This window comes from Vulpes lagopus, chromosome 22 (genome assembly GCF_018345385.1).
Source record: "Vulpes lagopus strain Blue_001 chromosome 22, ASM1834538v1, whole genome shotgun sequence".
NCBI classification, from domain to species: Eukaryota; Metazoa; Chordata; class Mammalia; order Carnivora; family Canidae; genus Vulpes; species Vulpes lagopus.
The window spans coordinates 22,968,396-22,993,355 of record NC_054845.1 but is presented as its reverse complement, the minus strand read 5'-3'; positions in this window follow the sequence as shown (position 1 = coordinate 22,993,355).

The window sequence follows — 24,960 nt, the reverse complement described above, 5'->3', positions numbered from 1 at the left end:
GCATATTAGCTTTGCAGACAGGTTGTCTGTGATAAGCACAATAATGGGACCCTCAGAGACATCTGTGTCCTAATTCTCTGAACCTGTGATTATGTTTTGTTACATGCAAGGGGAAATTAAGGTGGCAGTTGGAATTAAGATTACTAGTCAGCTGACCTTAAGACAGGGAGATTATTCTGGATTATCTGACTGGGCCTAATGTAATCACAAGGGTCCTTAAAAGTGGAAGGCAGGGGTTGGAGAAGGAGAAGGTATGACCATAGAAGAAGGGCTTCACAGTGGTGCAATTGTTAGTTGAGAAGGCGGAAGGAGGCTACGAGCGAGGAAAGTGTCTAGAAGAGATTAGAGAATGGATTCTCCCTAGAGCCTCCAGAAAGGAACCCAAACCCTACTGACACTTTGGTTTTAGCCTCAGGAGACCCATTTCAGACTTCTGATCTTCAGAACTATAACACGATAAATTTATGATCCTTTAAACCATGAAGTTCATGGTAATTTATTACAGCATCAATAGGAAATAATAAAATTACATTGGATTTCCAAAATAATTTTATTAGAATTAAATAAATTATTCTTCTATAAATCTTTTCCCTGAAGACAAGGCTGATCATGTGGTTTATTTCAAACTATTTTTTTCAAAGAAATAAATTCTTATTCATAAACTTCCCCTCCCTTAGGTGTTCAGTTTGAGAAGTTTTGGCAATTGCATATAGATACGTAGCCACCCTAAATGAGATATGGGACATTTGTGTTGTTCCAGAAATCTGTGCCCCTTTCTGGTCAATTCTCCCTTCCCTCCAATGATCATAGATTAGTTTGGTCTATTCTTGTATTTCATATAAATGGAATCATATCATATGCACTCTTCTGTGCTTGGTTCCTTTTGCTTAATGCAGGGACTGGCAAACTTTTTCCATAAAGGCTCAGATAGTAAATATTTTTGGCTTTGCATTCTATTCGGTCTCTGTGTCAACTACTCGACTCTGTCACTGTAGCACCACGCAGCCATACACAGGACAGAAATGAATGGGTGTGGCTATATTCCAACAGGACTTTGGTTAGAAAAACAGATGACGGACTACATTTGGCCTGTGGACCGTGATTTTCCAACTTTGGATTATCAGGCTATTTTTGACATTCATCAATGCTGTCGCATGTATTAGTAGTTCATTTATTATTTTTTTATTACTGAGGATTATGTTATAGTATGAACATACCACAGTTTGTTCATCTATTTTCCTGTTGATGGACATTTGGAATTGTTCCAATTTTTCCTATGATGAATAAGGCTGCTATTATATAAGTTTTTTTTTATTATATAAGTCTTTTGGAGAACATATATTTTCAATTCTCTTGGGCAAACACTTAAGAGAGGAATTGCTGGGTCATAGGGTAGATGAACGTTTAACCTTAAAGAAACTGCCAAATAGCTCTTCAAAGTGGCTGTGCCCTGTCACACTTCCACCAGCAGTGAATGAGAGTTACATTTGCCCCATCCTCGCTAACATTTGGTGTAGTCTCATGATCATAGCCACCATGACAGGTGTAGCTCAATTGCTCTTTGAGATCATGCTCACGGTCCTCCATGATCATCCTTCCATCTATCATTTCTTACATTATTCTTGACTCCATCTCTTTTTGTTACTTTATCCCTCTTTGTGCAGACTCAGTATTCTTCAACTCAGTATCTTCCAGTCTATTTCTAACCATCCCTTGCAATTCTTACATTGTCTTGGATCCTTGCCCGAGTGCGTTTCTTCCAAGTTTATCTTCACCTCAATCCAGAGTTGGAACAATCCTACCGAACCGCCAGCCTGCCATTCCACCCTCATTTCCTGGTTTCTTTTTTCACCAAGAGTTATTCCTAAGTGTACTGAATCCGTATCCAAGTCAAGCCATAACAGTCTCCAGCTCTAGATAAAGCTTCTCCCACAGGCTCGCAACTCCTGGAAACTCCTTTTAACACAGCACTGCCCACCCACCCATAATTAGACCTCAGATGCAATTTATCTGGAACAAGATGTTCATTTCAATGTTGAATTAATGTTCATTCAAACTCATTGATATGCAAATAACCACGAGCTGCTTTCCTGAGAGAGGATTTCGGTAGAAAAAAAAGACAGGCTATTGCAGAGACAGAAGGCAGTGTTTGTAGGCAGAGGTGCAGTGAAGGTGGCCACATTGGGGGGTGCAAGGGAGGAGGGGGAAGGGCTTGGAAGATGGAGTGTCTTATATGGAGGGCTAAGGTCACCTTCCTCACCATTTGTACCCAAACTGTTTACAGTGACCTGGATTCTAGCAAGCTGGATGAATCTTTCCTTAATTCTTTTTCACTTTGTTTTTCCCTGCTCATGATTAAACAGCTACTCCTTTGACTTAGCTGTGAAGAAGTTCGGCCCTTCCAAGGCTCCTCTCCTCCCTCGCCCCACTCTCTTAGTCCTTAACCTTCAGTTGCCTAGTGACTCACATTACTTTCTGACTGTTGCTCCCCAGCAGGTATCTCTCTCTGCTTCTTTGTCTCATAGTATGTCTAGGCAATGACTGTCCCTGGCTATCATCATTTTATTTAAGACTTAGTTATTCTGTGCTGAACCATTTCCATTCTTGCAGGAAACCATTCACACTAATAACTGCTAACTCTCCTCCTAAGATTATTATTTACAGTCCAGTTAGGGCAATATACTAAACCCAAACAATGAATCTGTTGGGAGAAGGCTGAGTGAAATCTTTTCTAAAGTGAGAAAGGGGCAAAACAGAAAACAAAAACAAAAGAAAGAAAACAAACTCATAAAGATGCATTGAACTGAATTTTCAGATATTAGGCAAGCTGGCACACACTTTCTAAATTTTATATCTTCTATTTTATAAAGGAGGGCATCCCCAGACATCTTCAAATAACAACAAATCATCCAATTCTAGAATCAGCCAAATCAGTGCCTTCAGACAGACCATCAGGAAGACAGACTAAAGTAGAATCATTTTTGGTATTTGCCTTGTTTAAACATGAATAGAAAGGACATTATGTACCTAGAGTCCTAAGGCCTGGCTTGAATCCGAGCCTTGCTACTTCATAGCCATAGGGTCATGTGATCTCAAGAAAGTCACTCAATGCCTTTGTTTCAGTCACCCTTTGCTGCAAACCAGCTCAAAGCCGAGTGGCTTTGTGGACCAGCAGTTTGGGCTACAGTTAGCTGGGTAGCTCCTCTGCTGGGCTTGCATGGGTTCATTCAGGTGACAGCGTAAGCTGGCTATTCCCAGGTGGCCTCACTTACATGTCTACTGGTTGCTGCTGGTGGTGGTCTGGGCCTATCTCGCTGTGGACTCTCAGCATCCAGGAGCTAGGTCAGGTTTCCTGTTATGATAGTCTCAGGACATGAGAGAAGTAGAAACTGTAAGGCCTTTGAAGTCAAGGCTTGGAACTCCTACAGGGTCACTTCTACCACATTTTATGGGTCAGAGTCAGTCACCAGGAACAACCAGAACCAAGGCTGTACTGAGGTGCACTCTACCTCTTGATGGGAGAAACAATAGACATAAGCACATAAGAAGGGGAGAAATCTGTCGCTATATGTTGCAATCTACCACACTCTGCAAACCTCTATTTCTAGATCTGTAAAATGGGGCTAAAAACTGTCAAACAGATTAGGTTCTCATTTTCCTCTGCTAGCTCATTTTCTCTTTTCTGTCATTCTATTCTCTATCAGGTTATATCCTATGATTTCTTCTTAAAGCTGTCTCATCTATGCAGGGATGGGCGAATGCTTTCTGTAAGAGGCCAAATAGGAAATATTGCTGTCTTTGTGGGGCATCTGGTCTTTGTCACATCTATTCAACTCTGCACTGTAGCATAAAAGCAGCCATAGACAATCTATAAATGAATGAGCATGGCCATGTTCCAATAAGACTTTGTTTATAGAAACAGGGGACTATGCCAATGATGTTGATTACAATCTGTCTGTTAATGACTCTCATTTCTTTAAGTCCACTCTCAGCTGTTCTTTCCACTGCAACAGGAGTAATTTCCAGAATTAAATTTGACCATATCTCTCATTTGCTTAGAACCATCTAGTGCTTTCCATTGGTCTCAGGGTAAAGATGAAATCCTGAACATAGTCTGCAAGGCCCTACAAGATCTTCTGTACTTACTTCTCCAGCTTCATGCTACTTGACCTTCCTTCTTACTCTGAGCAATGCTCTCAGGGCCCCCCACCGCAATTCTTTGAACTTGCCATGTTGTACACTCTCCCTGCCTGGATAATTCCTCATACTTCCTCTTAGTTAGTTTTGACCCATTCTTTAGCCCTCAGCTCATCTCACATTCCTTTATCTTTGGAGACATCTTTCTGACCTCCAGATGGGATCCAACTCTTTTACAAGATTCTGGCCAAGCTCCCTGAAACTTCTGTCATTGTGGTCTGGAGCTTTTAATTATTCAAATATTTGTGATTAATTATAATGATAATATGGATTATTGTTCAGCAAATGTTTGTTCCCCTTGCCGATCCACTGTGGGAAGGGTATACTTGGCATCCTATTTATTTTGAGGTTGGCCATGTAACTCAACTTGGCCAATAGAAATATTAGTGGACATGACATGAGTAAAGGTCTGAAGTATGCTTGTGTGGTGGGATTTGTTCTCTTGTATCTCTGCCATTGCTTTCAAAAGAGCATGTGCTTTGGTTGGTCATTTGCTGGTCCCAGTGGAATGAGAGACATATGGAGCTGAGCTGCCCCAGCTGACCTGCACATGGAGTGTGATATTAAATTTTTATTGTTGTATGCCACAGAACATCAGGGTACTTTGTTCTACAGCAATAGATGACTGATAGGATCATCTCATATCCCCCATCAGACCAAAAGATCCACAAAGAAAGTAAATATGCTTGTTTTGCTCACTGTTGTGTTTCTCTTGCTTAGTACAGAAGGTATTTAATAAATATGTGTTAAATGAATAAATGATTAAGTGGGACACTATACGTGGAAGCATTTAGCATATTTATAGACACGTAATTGGCATTCAGCAGATGGTGTTTTAAAATTGGTTAGGTAATGCTCAATAGAATCTGTATCTAGTTCTCCTCTGGACTTGAAAATACTCTGAGCTTTATAACTCAGGTTTATGTGCCAGAAAAATGCCCCTAGATCTATAATCAGCTGTGTATTGACTCTGCAATCACATTCTTTTACCCGCAGGAAATTTAAGATTATTAAGGAAAATAAAAAATAAATGCAAGTTCAGGAAGTTCTTTGCTTGTGTTACTTTGTTTTCTAATTTTAAATCTTATTAGTTTAAAGTGATAATAAAAAAAGCCATTTGGAGACAGGACAATATTATCACATCTGGAGAAACTTAATAAGATTAGGACAAAGGCTCTATTCTCTTCTTGATGCACATGTGCAGTTCTCATTAACTTTCATATTATCTCGAGGAAAATATTAGAAAATGTCATGCACCATAAACATTCCACACAAAGGGGGTTAATTAATAGGTACATGTAGTATTAATGCAGATGTTAACCATTAACTATGATAAGTGTTCTCTAATAGCTTGTGTCCATGGATAATTAATGCTCACCAATTCCCACAGTACTTAGAAGAAAACATAAATATAAAATATGAGTACATCTGATTAAAGAATTTTGAATGATTCCAAATAATTTTGAAAACATTCTTAAGATTTATATACTCAATATTGTGTTGATTAAGTAAATCTTTAAAAATAATGATATTGTAGTGTAGATATTTATGTATTCTGATGTAATGTTTAACTCTATTAGTTTTAAAATTTCCTTTTGCTTTTCAAAATATTGTATTTGTCACTTGTTGTTTGTTTAAAGAAAGATAGAATTTCACCTGTGGCAGACATAGGAATGCACCACTCAGATTCCCCTTTAAGAAAGGGATCACTGCCCAGCTATGAGAGTGTGCTTAGCAGATAGATATTCTTTAGCCTTGTCCAGCTAAAGCAGGACTCAACTAACAGGTGATGATCTTTGCTCCCTGTTGGACAGAGAGGTACTTTGCCAGGTCTATATCACTGTCTGATGCATCCCTTACCTAATCCTGCCTCCTATACCTTCCTTTCACAGAGGCTATTGCCAATAAGCCCTTTTTTCCCCTAACTTTTCAATGTCTCCCAGCGGGGAAAATGGCACACTAGATTTCTCGGGACTTAAAGAGTCAAGACCAAATAAACTTGGGATCCGATTCAAGATGACAAAAATAGAAAAACTCATTATGTAAGTGGTGATAACCATACTCTGAGCTAGATAGGTTGAAGTAAAAGAAAAAATTAAAAAGGGGAATTAATTTTTTAAAATATGAAAAAATAATAGTGACAAAGAAGTCAACAGAATTGTAAGAAAAACAATTTCCTAGCAATCAACAGAATGTGTAGATAAATACTATTCCTTTTTTTGATAAATGTTATTCCAAATCAAATGGAATAAATTAAAAAAAACTTTTTTAAAACGCTTAAGTACAACTTTGAAGTATATAGCATGCAAAAATTCTGTACTAAAAAGACAAACTTTTGTTCTTAAATATATAAATCTCTATATGGATATGCCCTGTCAATGAATTTGTTTAACATGTATTTAATACCAAAATACAATTTATAGTATCCACATGAGCAAAACTGTGTTAGTCTGTGCTAACAAAGGGGCTAGGGAGATAGCTGACTGTAACTGATTGTAAATCAGAAGGTATTCATTAAAATGACATGCTACCTGCAAAAATGTTAAGCTTACCAAAGACCATTCCATGGATTACATTTTGAGAGCACAGCTATCCTCGATGCACCCTGCTGAATACAATTTGTTTTGAGGTGAGGGAGAGATCAAAATGCAATAAAAATTCATCTCTAAAGCTTAACTGAAGGAGGAAAACAATGGAGAAAGAAAAGACAGACATAGTCTTCAGCAACAATGGGAAAAATGTAACAAAACAAGTATGCATATGTTTGCAGTTACTTTAAATAGTTTCAAATATTTTCATACAAAACCCCTTTATTGTGATGCATTTGCAATAGCTGGCACAGTCTGGAGTAAGTTGAAACATGTGTGTAATACCATCAGTTCATGTGGTAGAGGCAGGAAAAATAGTTGACTGATTGAGTGTGCTGTTTTAAGGGCAGCTCTGGAATGGTAATTTAACCCCTTGGCTGCCAATGCTAAGTTCCCCTTGTTGGCTTTTCATGGCCATGCTACAGGAAAAGTGTGTGGATGTCCACTTAAAATGCATTCATAGGGGATCCCTGGGTGGTGCAGCGGTTTGGCGCCTGCCTTTGGCCCAGGGCGCGATCCTGGAGACCCGGGATCGAATCCCACGTCGGGATCCCGGTGCATGGAGCCTGCTTCTCCTCCCTCTGCCTGTGTCTCTGCCTCTCTCTCTCTCTCTGTGACTATCATAAATAAAATAAAATTCTTAAAAAAAAAAAATGCATTCATAGGTGATAGAAATGCTTCCCCTAAAAGGTGAGCTTAGGCACATTTTTATGTGTTCCTATTCTTATTTAAAAAACAAAACAGGATCCCCTGCTTTATCATGAAACAAAAAGCAAGTTTTGAACGGAGAAGTTTCAGAAAGAGAGGATCCAGATGGTGTGGGAGAGGAAAATTTTTCTATGCTTTTCAAGGTTCTTCTGGCTGGTCTGAGCGCTAACTTGTCACGAGACGGATTATAACAGGATAAATATCAAATTTAATTACATATGTATGGGAAATGCACATAAACATGAGAGATTCTGAAGACAGTCAGGCAAAATGAGGTATATATGTCATTCTGGACTAACAAGAAAGGGTAAGCATCTGCAGCTTCAAAGGGAAGGAAGGCAATTCATAAGAAGAATGGAAAAAGCAAATATTTAGTAAACACATGTTTGCTAGGCCTTCCAGAGACAATGGCGCACAGAGAAGACTTTAAACAAACAGGCCTTGCTGTGTACTCCACCTCATTCACATCATACTGTACTTATCTATGGTGACAGCTCACCAGCTTCCTTCCTGGAACAGGTCCTCTTCCTAAATTCTTTTGGGCATTTAGTGGGGGAGGTAAAAGGAAAAACTTCTTGAGGTGTCTGTTTCTTAAAAATAATCAGCCTAAAATAACCCACATGCCAAAAGCCACATTGGGGTGACAAACTTTGCTCCCCTGCAGTGGGAAGGTGTGGTTTTGAGAAAGACTGTCTCTTTCACTACCTTTAGTAAGGCTCTTGTCTTTGGGCCTTGTGCTCAAGAGCAAGACCTTCTCCCCTCCCATTATCTGATCACCCTTGATATCTGATTGGGTTCCTCATCTTCCACCATCAACCAGGTGATGTCTAATCACCCTGGTCTGCCCTTAGCAAGCATCTTGTCAAGTTGGTAACCCAAATATCTTCTCACCCCTGGTGTTTCCTCTTACTAGTTTTCTATCCATTGACCCCTCACGCTGCTCCTTGGCTATGAATCTCCACTTTTCCTTCTTGTATACAGAGTGGAGCCCCATCACTCTCCCTATTAGTGTGAACCCTTCTTGAATAAATCTTTCTTATGGTCTATAAGCAATGTTGAAATGTTTTTCTTTTTCTTTTTTTTTTTTTTAAGATTTTATTTATTCATTTGAAACAGAAAGATACAGAAAGAGAGGGAGAAGCAGACTCCCTGCTGAGCCTGGAGCGAACATGGGGCTTGATCCCAGGACCCAGAGATCATGACTGAGCTGAATTCAACCATCTAGGCCACCCAGGAACCCTGAAATACTTTTTTCTTTAACAGTATTCACAAGGTTCCTTTTTCCTTTTCATTGGGGTTTTTCTAAGCAAATTGCTACTATTTTTACCCATGCTTCTCTTACTTCTTATGTGGCTATAACTGCCAGTGTTTTTTTTAAAGTTGTCATTGTTTATAGGGGATATACATTCACCTCTTTGGCTCACTCTATTTTAATATCGATTGTACTGTCAGGCTCCCTGCATGGAACCTGCTTCTCCCTCTACCTGTGTCTCTGCCTTTCTCCCTCTCTCTCTCTCTCTCTCTCTCTTTCTGTGTCTCTCATAAATAAATAAATAAATAAATAATAAATAAATAAAATCTTAAAAAAATATATTAATTGTATTGTCCTACTCTGGTGATCTCTACCAGCCTGTTTCCTGAGTCAGTGACACAGAAAGGAGTGGTGGTAGAGCTGGCTAGCAGATAATTGCACAAACTCATGGCCAGTGTCCTAAATAATCTAGGCAATGGGAATTAGACAATTGTCACTGATGAGGAAGTGACAGATGTGTGGACATTTTCCACCAGGCATATCATGGTGGAAAAGAAGGCTGAGAACTGCTAGCTGACAAACTTCTTGGAGACAAGTGTGCTGTTCTTTACACTCCATTCTTCAGTTCTCCCAATGCATCACTGCCAAGGTAATGACTTGGCAGGGAGCTGGTCCACCCCTAGGGAGACATGCTGGTCAGATTGGTGCAAAAGCATCCAACTCACAGAAGACTCTTGGAGGATGTGGTGCAAACACACTGAGAGGAGAGAGAACATAGAAATTTGGGAGTTCAGGGAAGTGAAAAGATAGATCAAGATCTTCTTACCAGGGGATGTATCATGCTTATGGATGAGCATGCTTATGAGTGAGTGACGTTTTAGGACTGATCTCATCTGATAGTGGCCCAGCTGAAGACCGTGTGCAGCCTCCAGCTGTTGCAGGGGAAGCCTGTGCTCACCACACACTGCATTTTCTTTACCTGGTGGTTCTTGAGGAAATTCACTCACTATTTGAAACTGCTGCTTTTGTCAGGCTCACCTTCTATAATTCATTTGCAAGTGTGGTGTTTGTATTATTTCCTTTGTAAACTAAACCTCTTTCTACAGATTGTGGCTGCTTCCGAGATCAATGGAGTTGGGTGTGGGCCAATGGGAAAGAGGAATGCGTATATAGTTTCCAGCCAATATAAACGATATTTCTAGGAATATTATAAGGGGATATATGTTATATAAGGGGATATATTAAATATAAAAACAGCAGCCTCGGCTTTTGAAATTTTAGAAGGTAATACTAGAACTGCAAATGGGGATCATCTAATTCCTTTGAGGAATATACTGACTCTTCCTTCTTGTCTGAAAAGTGTCACTAGGTTGAGCATATATTTCAAGCACAAATTACAGGCTTATTGTTATAGCAGAATACTAGTAGGTTAGTGAGTCAAATAAAAGGCCATAATTTATTCTGAAAATGACAGGAGGGAGAGGAAAAAAAAAATCTATGGACACTTTTACCCTTCCTCTGCCCTTGGGGTCCTTTATATGCCAATTTCCTATTTAAAGGTGTCAGACAACTCATTTGGAGTTATTAAATGCAAGCTGGAGCTAGTTCTTTGCATAAATGTGTGGTGCTGTGTGATATAGGCCTACAAGAAAAAATTAGATTGTTGCTTCTAGCACAGTCACCTGAATTGGTAGCTTTTCTTTTAAAAACAAAAAGTAATTACAAACTGTTATGTGTTCCCATTTAGTTGTTCAGTAATGGCTATAGGGTGAGAGGGATTTAGGGGGGAAAGTATGGTCCTCTGTATTAATATTCATGAGCTTTGTAGGCACATTCACATTCTGCCCCTAGAAATAAGAAAATTTAATGAACACATTTGCAAGGTTGAGATGGTCCATGTCCGTGACTAGGTAATACTAACACAATTAGATCCTAAATGAAAAATGAATTTGATCAACATGTTGGCTAGTGTATCTAATGACTAAAATTAACTTTGAATATTGTTTTTCCATGAAAGTGAATTCTGAACTCTTAGTCAACTAGTATTTCTTCTGTTTTGTGGGGGTACAGGAGCAAATAGAGATGGCAAAAGCCTGTTCAGACTCATGCATATAAGGTACTTGGTGATTAGCTAAGAGCTCAGAGTCATTTTGGGCCTCAGATCTGATTCACACCTTAATCCTTAATTTTAAAGGTCTTCTAAGTGGAGGAAAATATAAAGAAGTGGGTGCTTTCTTTTATCTTTCAATATCTGATTGATACCTAGATTTTTAAAAACTTTTGTACAGTTATCCTTATACCTGGTCTTTCATCAAGTCCTGCTGATTTTCTTTTGTTAAAATGTTCTCACCTTTCTCTTTCCTCTTGCAATGGACACTTATTAGTTTGGCCAAACTGTCCCTTTCCTCTGAGAAATGTCCAATTTCCTTATATGATTTTCCTGACTGGTCCTAAATGACTGGTCTTGACCCAGATAGTTCACGTTGATGCATTTCAGCATCCAATCTTAAAAGAGATGTAGAAGAGCAGGCAGGTTAATAACAGGGGTCATATTGTAGCAACCCAAGGCCTGTAAGAGAAGGCCCAGGGTTCATCACTGGTGAGCTCCCTGGCTCTCTTCACCCCATATCTCTGGAGATCAGTTTGCCCTCTCTTCCTTAAATTACATAAGACATCCCAATATGCTTGTAATGGTTTTTTTTGTTGTTGTTTAAATTATTTCGAGTTGGTTTCTAAGGCGATATAATAGCTATGTTAGTTCAGTAACACAAAGAGCCTTTTACAAGGGACACTTTTACTGATTAAAAATACTTCTATTGTGCAGGCATGCAAAGTACTAATTTTTTTCCCTAGTTTGACCAAAACGTAAAAAAGGGCAAATAGACCACTACTAACTCAGGTAGGGAAAAAAATGACAGGATCACATATTTCTTGAGAATTGGGGAAGCAAAGAATAGGGAAAGGTATATAACTGGAGTTAGGGAGACATGGGCTGAAATTTTGAGCTTTTTTTTAACTATATGACTTTAAGCAAATCCTTCTCAGGACCTCAGTTCCTTATCTGTGAAGGGAATAATAATACCAAGCTCTTTGAAGATTGCTAGAAGTCACATAGTGGGAGATCTTGCAAAGATCCCAAACAACTTCTGAATGGTTCCAAAGCTTCCGATGTCATTCCATGGTCCCAACTGAGGAATCTGAAAGGAAATCTGAAAGGAAAGGTACCTATTATTGGGTGACTCTGTGCCAGGCACCACACTTGGGTTTTTACAGGTACAGTGTTATCCATGGTCCTTGGGAAATCAACTCTCTAGATAGAGGTATTGTTTGAGGGAGGCAATGACGGGTGATAGTTATGCATTCTGAAAATTTAATGAAATAAGATTCAATTGTTTAAATTGATTCTTTGAAGGAATAATGATTCTCAAATTTAATATTGAACTCAGGGATAATCACAGGCCTTAGGAAAGGTATAGGAGACTTGGACTCCAGCTACAGATGTGCCACCATGTGGCTGTATGACATCACTTAACAATTCCAAGAGTCAGTTTTCTTTTCAATAAAGGAATTAGAATAAAAATTTAAGCTCCTGTCTACTGTAGAAATAAAGACTTCCATTATTCTTAAGCAGAGATGAGTTTGAGAATTGAGCAGAGACCAGTATGGTGTTCTCAGGGGCAGGTGGGAGTTCTGACCTTGGATGGCATTTTGGAACTTTGTACATGTCAGGGGAGGGATTAGGTGATACAATGATTGGCAGAGAACAGTGATGCTACATGTCTTGTTTCATGCTGTGAAACAAAGACTGGTCTCTTGTCTTGCACAACTTCAAACTTCCTGATACACTTCAGTGTAGGTGGAAAACCTGTTGATGATGAACTTTGGAAAACTGAACTCTATATTACATATAAAGGCAAAGTGTTTTTTGTATACTTATAATATGCACTGAATTTTCCATGAATGCATTTACTCTGTCAGCAATGAATATTGCACTTTTCTCTATTTGGACCTTGAGGAAGAGAAGTGCTCCATTTCAGATATGTTCCAATTGCTCACAGGATCGGAGGCATCAGCAGCACTCAGAGTGATTCTGTGGATGGAGGCAGTGTCTGACACTACAGATGTCTTCTAGGGCAGATGAGCTCATATATTGCAAATGATGTGCCCTGTGTTTATCTCCTTGATATTTCAGTTTAGGCATGCTATGTATTTACTTAAAATTTTCTGTTGCCAGGTAGGGAATCTACCTACAAATTTTACTTCACGACAGTAAAAGGGACTTACTATTTGTTAAAAAGGGAACATTGGGTTTGATGGGGTTGATATTTATTGGGCCAGCACCAGTTGAAGGGAGCTGGCAACCTCAAATGGCCTCAAAATTGCAGTCAGGAAGGACATTAAAAGCGTCTGTTTGGGCTCTGGGAAGAAAGGATAAGAGTTTTATTTTTGTCTTAATGGAACAGTAATAAACTAGTTCCATTTGGTGAAAAAGGGCTCATTCCTTTAAATTTCGCCTAATCACACCTCTGTATTCATAGTGTTTCTAGTCTTACAGGGTCAGATGGATTCATTCTAAACTAAAAATACCCTCAGCCTTAGGTCTAGGAAAAGTCAGGCAGTCAGCCTTATGCTGTCTGAGTCCAAGGAATCTCACTTGCCAGGAAGAGCCACTTAACTTAATGTTAGGCAGCCATCCTTCCAAGAGGTTGTCCCCAGCTGCCACAGCATGGCCTCTTACCAGACCCTCTGTCTTCCAATTTATCCCATACTCAGCAAGAAACTGAGATCATCATTTAGCGTGTATTCAGAGCTACAGCCGTTACAACAACCACCATGAGAATAAGGAAGAAAATTCAGTGGAAAGTGGACTTTGTTGATCAGGTTCTTTCTATTGGCACCGATGCCAGAAATGAGCAGTTGACAATTCAGTGACACCCATGACTGAATAATCACTTTTGAACCTTTCTAGAGGGTCGATTCTGACATTGTGATCTCTTATTTTTGTGTCTGCTTTTAAGAGGACATTTCCCAAAATATTTTTGGACTTCTTGATGCTTTCTTTCTTTTCCTTCTTTCTTTTGTTTAGCAAAGCCAAAAGTGAAACATTACAACCCTAATGAAGCAAGGGTGGATTTGGCAACAAGTACTAACCTTAAAGAGTAACACAGTGGACACTTCCAATTCCAATATTTCCTTTACGGTTGTTGGTATATGTTGGGCAATTTTAAGGTAATAAAATTGTAATGAACTTTCTAAATGAAGCTGCCTTTGCTGACTGCTCCGTGAGAAAAAATGGAAGTAATTTGGGAGGATTGAGACTAGCTGTTGCTTTCTGTCTCTCTCTCCCTGTCTCATAGACACTCACTTGCTCCTGCTCTCATAGTTGGCCTGCCAATACCCCTTTGTCCCTGAAAACCTCTTATCAACTTCAGATCTCAGGCGTAAGAAATGATACTTTCGTCATGCTGTATATAACCTGCTCCCTGCATTGTGAAAAGACAGATTGCCTTTTACCTTCACTTGGAAAAAAAAAAAAAGAGAAAAGAAAGGGAAGGGAAAGGAAAAAGAAAGATAGCTGGATTTCTTCAAGGAAAGGATGAGAGTTGGAAAAGCTAAATTACTAAAAAAAAAAAAAAAGAAAGAAAAAAAAAATGGCCAAGGGAGAGGTGTTAAATGGACTTCCTCCTACGAAACTCTAGAGGAGGAATAAGTGATCATGCACAATTCCAGATGAGGGACAGTCCCCTGGATTCAGGTCTAAAGAGCCCTGGATGGAAACTTTAGGACATGGCAATGAATTCTGTGCCTTTTAATTTCCTGAAATGAATCACTTTGAAGTTGTCCCTTCTGAAAATGCCAGCTAGATCCAGCTAACGTGACTATCAGATAGAAAAACAAAGGCTTTTCTTCCCTGGGTCTGAAAGCATAATTTTTTTGCAGTTTTGGAAGCTGTCAATTCGACTTAGGCAAAGGGTAGGGCTCTAGATCCTGGCTCTGGGAGGGGAGAGATTTTTGGTATAAAGCTCTGAAATGGCATTATTCTTCTAGAATGTGACTTTTTTTTTCTTTCTGATGAACAATATAATGCTTCTAGGGCAAGGATATCTCAAATTATCCCCAGACATTTTCTGATACCACTGCTGGAGCTGACAAAATTTGGGGTGGGTTGACCTACCTCTCTTCACTACTTCTCATAACCCACATTGAACATGCCTTTCTCCATACTCTCCCGGTCCATGACACCCAGTGAGTACTTAATTATATGCCTCCTGGCACTGCTCTCTGTATTAGGCAAAACTCCTTCAAAAAGAAATAGAAACCCAACTCAACCTACCTTAAGAAAAATGAATTTATGGACTGAGAACAAAAATGTCTAGGCGTCAGTGGCCATTAGGCATATCTAGATGTCTGGGCTCAAGGGCTGTGTCCAGACTCCATCTCTCTCAGTCTCTTAGCTCTGCTCTTCCCTGATTTTACTTAATTGAGGCAAGCTCTTGCCATGTGTTAGCAAGATGGCCGCAGCAGAGAGATTCTCTTTCCAAAGAGGTCCCAAAATAGAATTGATTAGCATTTATTGGATTTTTAACATGTACCAGGCATGATTGTGAGCACTTTATGCTTATTTTATTTAAGCTGGCTCATAGTCCTACGGGTAGATGTTATTTCTCTAGGGTAGGCCAGTAAAGCTCTTTAAAGAGGTGACATTTGAGTTGAGACTAAAGATGAGTAGGATGTTACCATTTCCAAAAGTTGGAAGGGGAGGAAGGGAAAACAGTTCTTTATTCAAAATAGGTAATGAATTAATTAAAAATACCTATTGAGCATACTGTATGCTAGGCACTATTCTAGGTGCAGGAGACATAGCAGGGAAAAAAACAGACGAGAGTCCATGAACTCCTGGCACTTATATTCAAGTGGAAGAGAGGGACAAGAAGCAGATAGCCAAATAAGTATGTGTTAGACAGTAATAAGTACAATGTTGAAAAATGAAGCAGAATTAAGTGATGAAGGTGGGGAGTACTTGGGGAGGTTGGTGTTATTTGGTATAAGGTGATTGGAGAAGGTCACTCAGAAAGAGGTGTTTGAACAGACATAAAGGAAGTGAGCGAGTGAACCATGAAGCTATCCTGGGGAAGAGTGTTCCAAGCAGAAAACAGCCAGAGCCAAGGTCCTAAGATGAGATGTGATGGTACATTTGAGAAACACACCTATGGGAACAGAATGAACATGAAGGGGAGTAGGAGAAGAGGCAGTGGGAGATGCAGTGGGGCCAGAGGATACAGGGTCCTGGAGGCCACTCTAACACCATCAGCTTTCATTTTTAGTGAGATGAAAAGCCAATGGATGATGTGAGCAGGTGGGCTATAGACTTGACTTTACTTATAATAAAATACAATATTGCTTTGCCTGCTGTACTGAGAATTTACCATAGGACAAGGGATGGAACTAGAAAAATAATTTGGAGGCAAGAGCAATAATCCAGGCAGGAGAATTTGGTGGCTTAGGCCATGGTGGTGGCAGAGAAGTTGATGAGAAGTGATCGGCTCTTCAATGCATTTTGAAGGCAGAGCCAGCTGGACTTGCCAACTATAGGATGTGAAAGAAAGCGAGAGAAATCAAAGATGTCTCTGAGGGTTTGACCTGAAGAAATGGAAGGAAGATTATGGTCATTTGCTGAATGACGGCTGTGGGAAGGACAGGTTTGAGAGGGAAGATCAAATCAAAATTTCAAATATCCAGTTTCGAGATGCCCATTAGGCCTGCTGTGACTGGTCTGCCTGCCTGCCTGCCCTCTAGTTGTGGATTTCCAGCAGATGGAACCAGTCAGTGCTTTTTTATTGTCTCTGCGTCCAGGACACAGTAGAATCTGACATGCAGCAGGAACTTAAATTTTGCCCAGCAGTCGAATGAATGGTGTGAGATAAGATTAGAAAGGAAAGTTGGCCCCAGGACATGAGAGGCCCTTGTGGGTGGAAATGAAAAGTCACTGAGGATTTTCCAGCAGGGAAGTAATACGGTCAATGGTTCAGTTTAGTAAGATTGACCTTGTCAGTGTCTCCTTCTACCTCCGGCCCATTTAGGAGGCTGCCACCACCTACCCATTGGAAATCTGCTCTCCCAGACCTTCCTCTTATTCCCAAATGTGTATTGTCCCCACATACAGGAGAATGACCATGAACTTGTGGCTCATAATCCTTTGGACCTGGTGTTTGGACTGGGATTTCTCGGAGTTCCAGTGCTGACTTTATTGGGTACATGTGTTCCCCCAGTGCTGTGGAGTCCAGCCCTTCTGCTGGCCACCTCTCCAGACTACTGCTCGACCTGTGGGGGGATCTAGATAGCAGCACGTGCAGTTAAGACAGAAGGAGGATGGAGGAAGGGGAGGGATGGCCACAGAGTCATGAAGCCACGCACCATGTAGGGGGCAGTGGAACTGCCAAGAACAAAATACAGATTCTCTTACAAAAGGAGGGAAAGCAGGTATACTTGCGTTGACTTTTCTCCATTTAAGTATTACACATGGTCATAAACTTTTATTACCTCATGTTAAATTTTGTACTGAACATTATTTGAGCTGATTCTTCATGAACTCTAAACCCTTTATGATTTTTCTTCACACCACCCTTTTTTCCCAGTTGGGTTCTCACAGATTATTTTTTCACAGTCAGCTCTTTTTCATTTGTTCTGTATGGTGTTATCTTGAATAATAACTAGCTACATGGACTCGAGGAAAATACATTTCAAAGATAATATTTCATCCTTGTTTTTAGCTTTGGAAAAAAAAAAATCCCCAAATCTACAATTTTGTTCAGTATTACAAGTAATTTAAAGGCAGTAATTAAAATGACCTAGAAGATAGATTGCTTCACGCTTTTCTCAATACAAGATTCGTTCCTTTGTCATCTATTTCAGTTTTTGTCTTCGTAAGTATTTTTACCCTCATCCTTTCCAGCCTCCCCTCACCTCCTGGCAGCTATAACATTCAGCACAAAAATCTGGTCAAGGTGGGATCAGTGGGCTAGAGGTCTCAAGATATCCACACTATGTCGATACTGCTTTATTTTTTTTAAAGGTTTATTTATTTATTTATTCATGATAGACAGAGAGAGAGAGAGAGAGAGAGAGAGAGAGAGAGAGAGGCAGAGACACAGGCAGAGGGAGAAGCAGGCTCCATGCCAGGAGCCCGACGTGGGACTCGATCCCGGGACTCCAGGATTGCGCCCTGGGCCAAAGGCAGGGGCTAAACCGCTGAGCCACCCAGGGATCCCCCTTGATACTGCTTTAGATATAGATGAGATCAAAGTGCCCAAACTCTGCTGAGCAGAAAGATTCCATGAGATACTTAATAAAGCCATGGATGTTGGACTCCACCCTCAGAGGTCCTGATTCAGTCTGTAGTAAGCCTGGGAATCTGTATTTTCACATGCTCCCCATGTAATTATTCTGCATACCTACATACGAGAGCCACAAAGCTAGACTTTTCTTTTGAATCAGACATTGCCTGGATTTTAAGTACTGGTTTTGTCCCGCTATCCATAAGTAGAACATTCCTATGAAAGCTTCCCAAACAAAATGTCATAAAGTGAAGAAGCATCAACATTTATTTATATGGAAACATTTTTCAGCATTCCCAGACCCCAAAAATAACTTCTCGGGCTTTTCTGATACCTTAGGACACATCTTGCTAACCAATGCACAAAATAAATTGAAATAAAGCAAAGATAGGCACAGACACAGTTCAAAGTTCTGGCGGCTTGATGTTAAGATGATGAGTGTGGTTCCGGGGAAGGAGCTCGGTGGGACCCTCTCGCTGCTCTGGGTGCTCATGTCTTGCTATTTTCACCTTTTATCATAAAAGCAAAAGTCCTCTTTGGATTTCTTCTGGTTAGTGAAAACGAGTACTACTGTAGGTCTTTCATAAAAGCAAAGTGGTGTAATGTGAACTTTCAAAAAGTGGGGGACACCTCTATAGTAGTTCTCTAATCCCATTGTCTGCTATCTCCTTTTGGGGGGCTTCAGTTCCTTGAGGTCTGGAAACAGAGGATTCTCCTTCTGATGAATTAGCAGAAGCTCAAGAGTAGGCTAATTCTACGTCATGACGCCCATGTCATTCACCTCACTGCACTGCGGGTTTATCATCTCACATCACCACAAGAATAAAGGTGAGTACATACAGAACAGTCAGATATTTTGAGAGAGACCGTATTCATAGAACTCGAATTATAGTATAATGTTATAATAGTGTTATTTGTCATTTGTTGTTGTTAATCTTTTACCGTGCTTTATTCACAAAGTAAACTGTATCATAGGTATATATAGGAAAAACAGCATGTTTAGGGTTTGGTGTCATCCATGGTTTCAGGCATCCACTGGGGGATCTTAGAATGTATCCCCACAGATAAGGGGGGACTACTGTATTTTATTTTTTCTGTCCCTACTGCTGATACCGTTGCCATTATCTGGCCCATCATATTTTTTTAAAGATTTATTTTTTTATTCATGATAGACATAGAGAGAGAGAGAGGCAGAGACACAGGCAGAGGGAGAAGCAGGCTCCGTGCTGGGAGCCCGACGTGGGACTCGATCCCGGGACTCCAGGATTGCGCCCTGGGTCAAAGGCAGGCGCTAAACCGCTGAGCCACCCAGGGATCCCCCCCGCCGCGGCCCATCATTTTAACTGTAGGTTTAGCTGTGTGTGTATGTGTACGTGCCCATTTCTAGGAGGACCAATCCTGGCCTAAATAGAAGAGACTTAAGTATTGGCGATATTAAATATGTGTAACAACTAACTGGTCCTTGGTGGTAGCCTGAAGTGGAGGCTGCAGTTCCAACACATGGCCTCACAGGGAGACATCCAGGGAGAGGCTAATGGGCAGCCGCAATCTTGGGGAGAGGGATACAGATTGACTTCCCCTGGGAGGCCGGTGCTATCAATAGGGGTTCCTTGTGGAGTCAGGTGGAGCATTGGAGAAGGGCTGATTGGCCCTATGTGTTTGTGGTGGTTAGAAGAGGGGAAGGAGGCTTTGGTTGAAGGTGAGGGGGGGAATGCAAAAAGTAGCTAATTATCAACAGGAAGGTATTATTTCAATGTATTGATTACTGTACTGTAACAGAATATCTAGGATCTGTAAAACTTTATCTGAGCTCCCTGGAGTTTAGCTCCCTTGTTCTATTCCACTCCCAACCATATGCCTTCATTCTGAGACCTTGGTTTTCATTCATAAGTCCCTGCTTGATGATCTATCCATATTTCAGCTCCCCTACGATCAAGGCTTGTCTGGTTTGGTTTCCTGTTTTTTGTTTTTTTTTTTTTTCTAGTTATAATTGTTGGTGCTGGGGCAGCTATCTGGCTTCTGAACTATGGGGGAGCAGGCACCCAGACTGCTAACAGGCTTTTCTGAACCTGACTTCTGGTCTGGTGCCTGCCACCTCCTCCCCCGAGTCTATACCCTGGCAGGCCTGCCCCTCCAACTTTGGCCTCATCCCCTGCAGATAATGAGGCCTTGCCCAGCCAGATCCCAGGTTTCTAAGACTAGAGCAAATAAGCAAAGAAGTATTTCTCTTTTCCCTTAGAAAAAAAATTTGAGTTAAAGTTTTTCAAAATAGAATGCAGTCTTGAGGCCAGTAGTCCAGAAAAGGTGTGTGATTCTGTCTTCAGTCAGCACATCATAGAACAAATAAAGATCCTATCAGTAGATTGTCCAAATGATCCATTTGGTTTCTTTCTTTCTTTTACTGTCACCGATGGTGGAGCCTCCTGGATTCAACTGGGAAAATTAGTCTAAGGAAGATATTATTGCAGATGACGGTCATAGTTCATTGGTACACTTTAAGAAAAACAAACAAATAAAAAACAGACAAAAAAAACTTGTTCCCTAACAATAATGTAAGTGAATCATCAATGCAGATAACATATGCACATGTACACACAAGAGTTGGGGTGCAAATGGTAGGCATCCAAGCTGGCCTCACACAGAATTAAAAATGAGGTTGCTGGCAGAGATTTTTAAGGTCCACGATAAGATGGGACCCTTCCTCTTCTTTACCTGGGTAACAGTAGATAACCTATTTGCCTATTTTTCTGTTTGGTAGTTGGCTTTGTTTACTTGTTGATGTGCAGGAGCTTTTTTTTTTTTTTTTTTTTTTTTTTTTTTAATATTTGAGAGAGAGAGAGAGAAAGAGATCAGAAATGGAGTAAGGGCTAGAGGGAGAGGAAGAAGGAGACTCCCTGCTGAGCAGGGAGCTGGATGTGGGGCTGGATCCTAGGACTCTGAGGATTGTGACCTGAGCAGAAGGCAGAGGCTTAACCCACCGAGCCACCCAGGTGCTCCAGAACTCTTTTATGTTAGGGAAGGTAGCTCTTTGTGATTTGAATGACATTTTTCTAGTATTTGTTCCTCTAATTCTGCCTGTGCTGATTTCTGCCAACAGCAATTTTGATTTTAATATTGTCCCTCTCTATATTTATCGGTATATTTTTATGCCGTTTGTTTTGTCATACATAAATAGTGGCTCTAAAACTAGTTTTGAATTCTTTTATTTCTTTAGTATACTTATTGTATTATGTTTTGCAGTTACATCTTTGAACCATCTGAAACTTATATCGGTATAAGGTATGAAGAGTAGATCCAACTTATTTATCTTGGGCAGACGGCTCCTCAATTTTTTTTCAATTCCCTCTATTTAATAATCCATCTTTTTTCTCCATGAAAGTGAAAAAAATTAACACCCATATAGCAATTACTACGTGCCAATAACTATTTAAAGCTGTTTGTAGGTATTAACTTATTTAGTGGTCTTAACAGTCTTTGGGGCATATACTATTATTATTCTTATTTTACAGATCAGAAATCAGGGCAGAGCGAAGATAAGGAACTTGTTCAAAGTCACACAGACACAGATCCAAAATCAATGCTATTAATCGATACGCCGTTCAGCTACCCATAACATATTGAGTGATTCTCTTTATTTATTTTTATTTATTTATTTTAAAAAAGATTTTATTTATTCATTCATGTGAGACACAGAGAAAGAGGCAGAGACATAGGCAGAGGGAGAAGCAGGCTCCCTGCAAGGAGCTGATGCAGGACTCGATCCCAGGACCCAGGATCATGCCCTGAGCTGAAGACAGACACTCAACCGCTGAGCCACCCAGGTATTTTGAGTGATCCTCTTTAAAGCCCATGTTATTTTATTGCTAGAATCTCCAGTAGTTTTCCATTATTCTTAGATTAAAGGAATGTATCTTTACTGTGGATTATAAAACTTGCCGGAATCTGGTCCCTGCCTACATCCCTAACCTTAATTTGAATCACTTGCCTCCTTATATTATGTTCCTGTCAAACAGATTTTACTTTGGTTCTTTCTTGCCCCAGGGCCTTTGCAGATACTCCTAATATCAGAATACTTTTCCTCTTCTCTGTAAGCTTGCTTCTCCTCAGGGAGATCCTCCTTGACCAATCTAAGTAAAGGAGTTTGCTCCTTACTCTTCTGTATTTCAGCTCACCTGTGTGTATCTTTCAAGCACTTGTCATAATTTATAATTGTTTTGTTTTGCTTATTTGTATTTTGTCTAAACTCCTAAAACTATGCTCCATGATGCAGAGACCATATGTGTCTTTTACCTTCTTGTATCCCTAACATTAAGCACAGTGAGTGACATATTTACATAATAAATATTTGTGGAATGGATGAATGAAAATTGCTGCAGATGTTTGTCTTACACAGTAATGGGGAAATATAAAAGTAAACATAAAACAGAAATACATAATATATGATATTAAAAGCAAATTATCAATTTATATCAACAAATATTTACAGACAACCCACTATAGAACTAGCTTCTTCAGCTCTGTGCCATTCTCTGTACATCTTCCTTCCTCAATACATGTTATTTTACTTCGTTGTTTTCCTTCCCTGATCAAAAATGGAAGAGTGTGAAGCCAAAAATAAACTGAGGTGTCTTTGTGCCCCCTTTACCCAGCACACTGACTGATATGGTTTATTTTTTTTAATGACAATATTGTAAGAGGGGAAAAATTGTAACTCATGGTTCCTGAATGTAAGGAGTTTTTTTCTAAGCTAGGCTAGCGGACAAAGCATAAATACATTAAAAGTAAAATGACATTTAAGATATAAAAAGAACTCAAGACAGCAATATAGTCATGATCTTAGAAACTAATTATAAATATTGAGTTGCTTGGAAGTTTGGAAGAAACCTTTTCAGACTGGGAAGTCAGGAAGAATTTCTATGGTGAAACTAGGGTTTACATTTATTCTTGAAGAATGATAGGATTTGGATAATATCAATAGAATCTACCTTCGACTGTTTGCCACTAATGAGGTCTATTTCTGTAATGCATTGACTTTTTTTTCTAAAATGGAAACCACTTAAAAGTCTATAGATTTCAAAACCGAGTAGGTGGCATTTTAATTGGTACATTATCAAATTAAGAAGTAAAATGAATAAAAAGCAAGAGTTTAATAAATGAATGTTTGAAATAACTGTGATTTATTACCCTCTGCATATAAAAGGATTGGTCCATGGAATTTTACAAGGAAAAAATGTATGATTACCACCTTTCAAGCTCAAGGGGATAAAGAAAAGAATTGCTTTGGGATTTGATTATTCCACCTCTTCAAACTTACTTTTGAAAAGTCCAATTCTTAAGTCCATTTGGGCTGTGAGAATAGAGTTCTCTCCAAGAATGGAATCTTCTGCAAACACATAGAGCTTACACCTGAGGATGCCAAGGACAAGCGAATATCTGTGCTTATGTGGCTGAGAACATGCACATGGGGAACTCCTGCCTCTGCAAATGGAGATCTCTGAGTGAAATAATTTCTCTGTTAGAGCTCTGCCAGATTTTCAAGAACTAAATCAGTTTACTAAAAATCATTCAACAAACTGAAAACAAAAAAGATGTTATAATTTTGACTCTTCAATTTAGAAATTATATCTGAAATTGCCTAACTACCTTCAAAGAAAAAAAATGGATGGGTTCAAGGCAAGGATCTAGTTTTCTAGATTAATATATGTTTGGAGGATGTATATTGAGGGAATGCTCTGGATGAAAATAGTTCCCTGAAGCTGTGTTTGAGGAGTGATGTGATATCATTCTAAGGTTTGAATTAGGGGTAAGCAGAGCCTACTTCAGTGGGCTATGTATGCAGTGGAGGGTAGACAGTTCTCTCTGATGCCCTTGTTTTGAAGTTATCTGGGGGCTTTTGTGACTGTTCTGGCCTTTTTTTTTTTCTTTTTAAGAGATATTCATTCATTCATTCATTCATTCATTCATTCATTCATGAGAGACACAGAGATAGAGGCAGAGACATATGTAGAGGGAGAAGCAGGCTCCCTACAAGGAGCCCAATGCAAGAGTCCCCAGGACCTCAGGATCACGTCCTGAGCCGAAGGCAGACACTCAACCCCTAATCCACTGAGGCATCCCTGTTCTGGCCTTTTCTATTCAGAGTCCATGTTTTTCAGCTCATATACCTCCCTAGGCATTATTTAATGGTCAAATGGTGTTCCAGCAAGGACTCATTTATCAGTTGCTAAGCCATGGCAAATTGCAAGGGAAAGGAAAACAAAGCTCAGTAGAAAGGATTAGGGAACAGGTAAGGGGTTTATTTGCTAAGTCTAGATGAATAATTTGCTGAATTAAAAACATATATTCATGAAGAGCATCTCAGAAATGTGCCACATCAAGACCTCAATTTGTACCATGCCATGTTTTGACTTAGGGAACAGCCAATTTGACATGTCTGTGAAAAGCAAGAGTGTTGATTCTTTCACTCATGAAACCTACAGGAACTTCCAGGACTCTCAAATCCCCAGGTAAATAAAAGAGTGTCCTATGTTATTTTCTCAGTTGGTGTCTGTTTAGAATAAAATTGAGCTATTTCCTCAATGGCTAAAAACTGGTCACTGAACATCATCCAAACAAGGAAAAACACGTAGTCTCCTCAACTTAAATCTATTAACATCTATATTTTCTTAAGAGGTTGGCTTATGTTTAGACCTATACATCATTAAAACAAAACAAGATAAAATTAAAAAAAAAAACCCTCAGGTAAATAAGGCCAGTAAAGAGTACCTGCCCATTAACAACAACTTTATAGGGTTTTCAAATGAGTCACATAAAAGAGTAAGCTTCATGAATTAAATTTTAATGACATAAGTATATTTGATTTTAAGTAAGCAATTCTTAT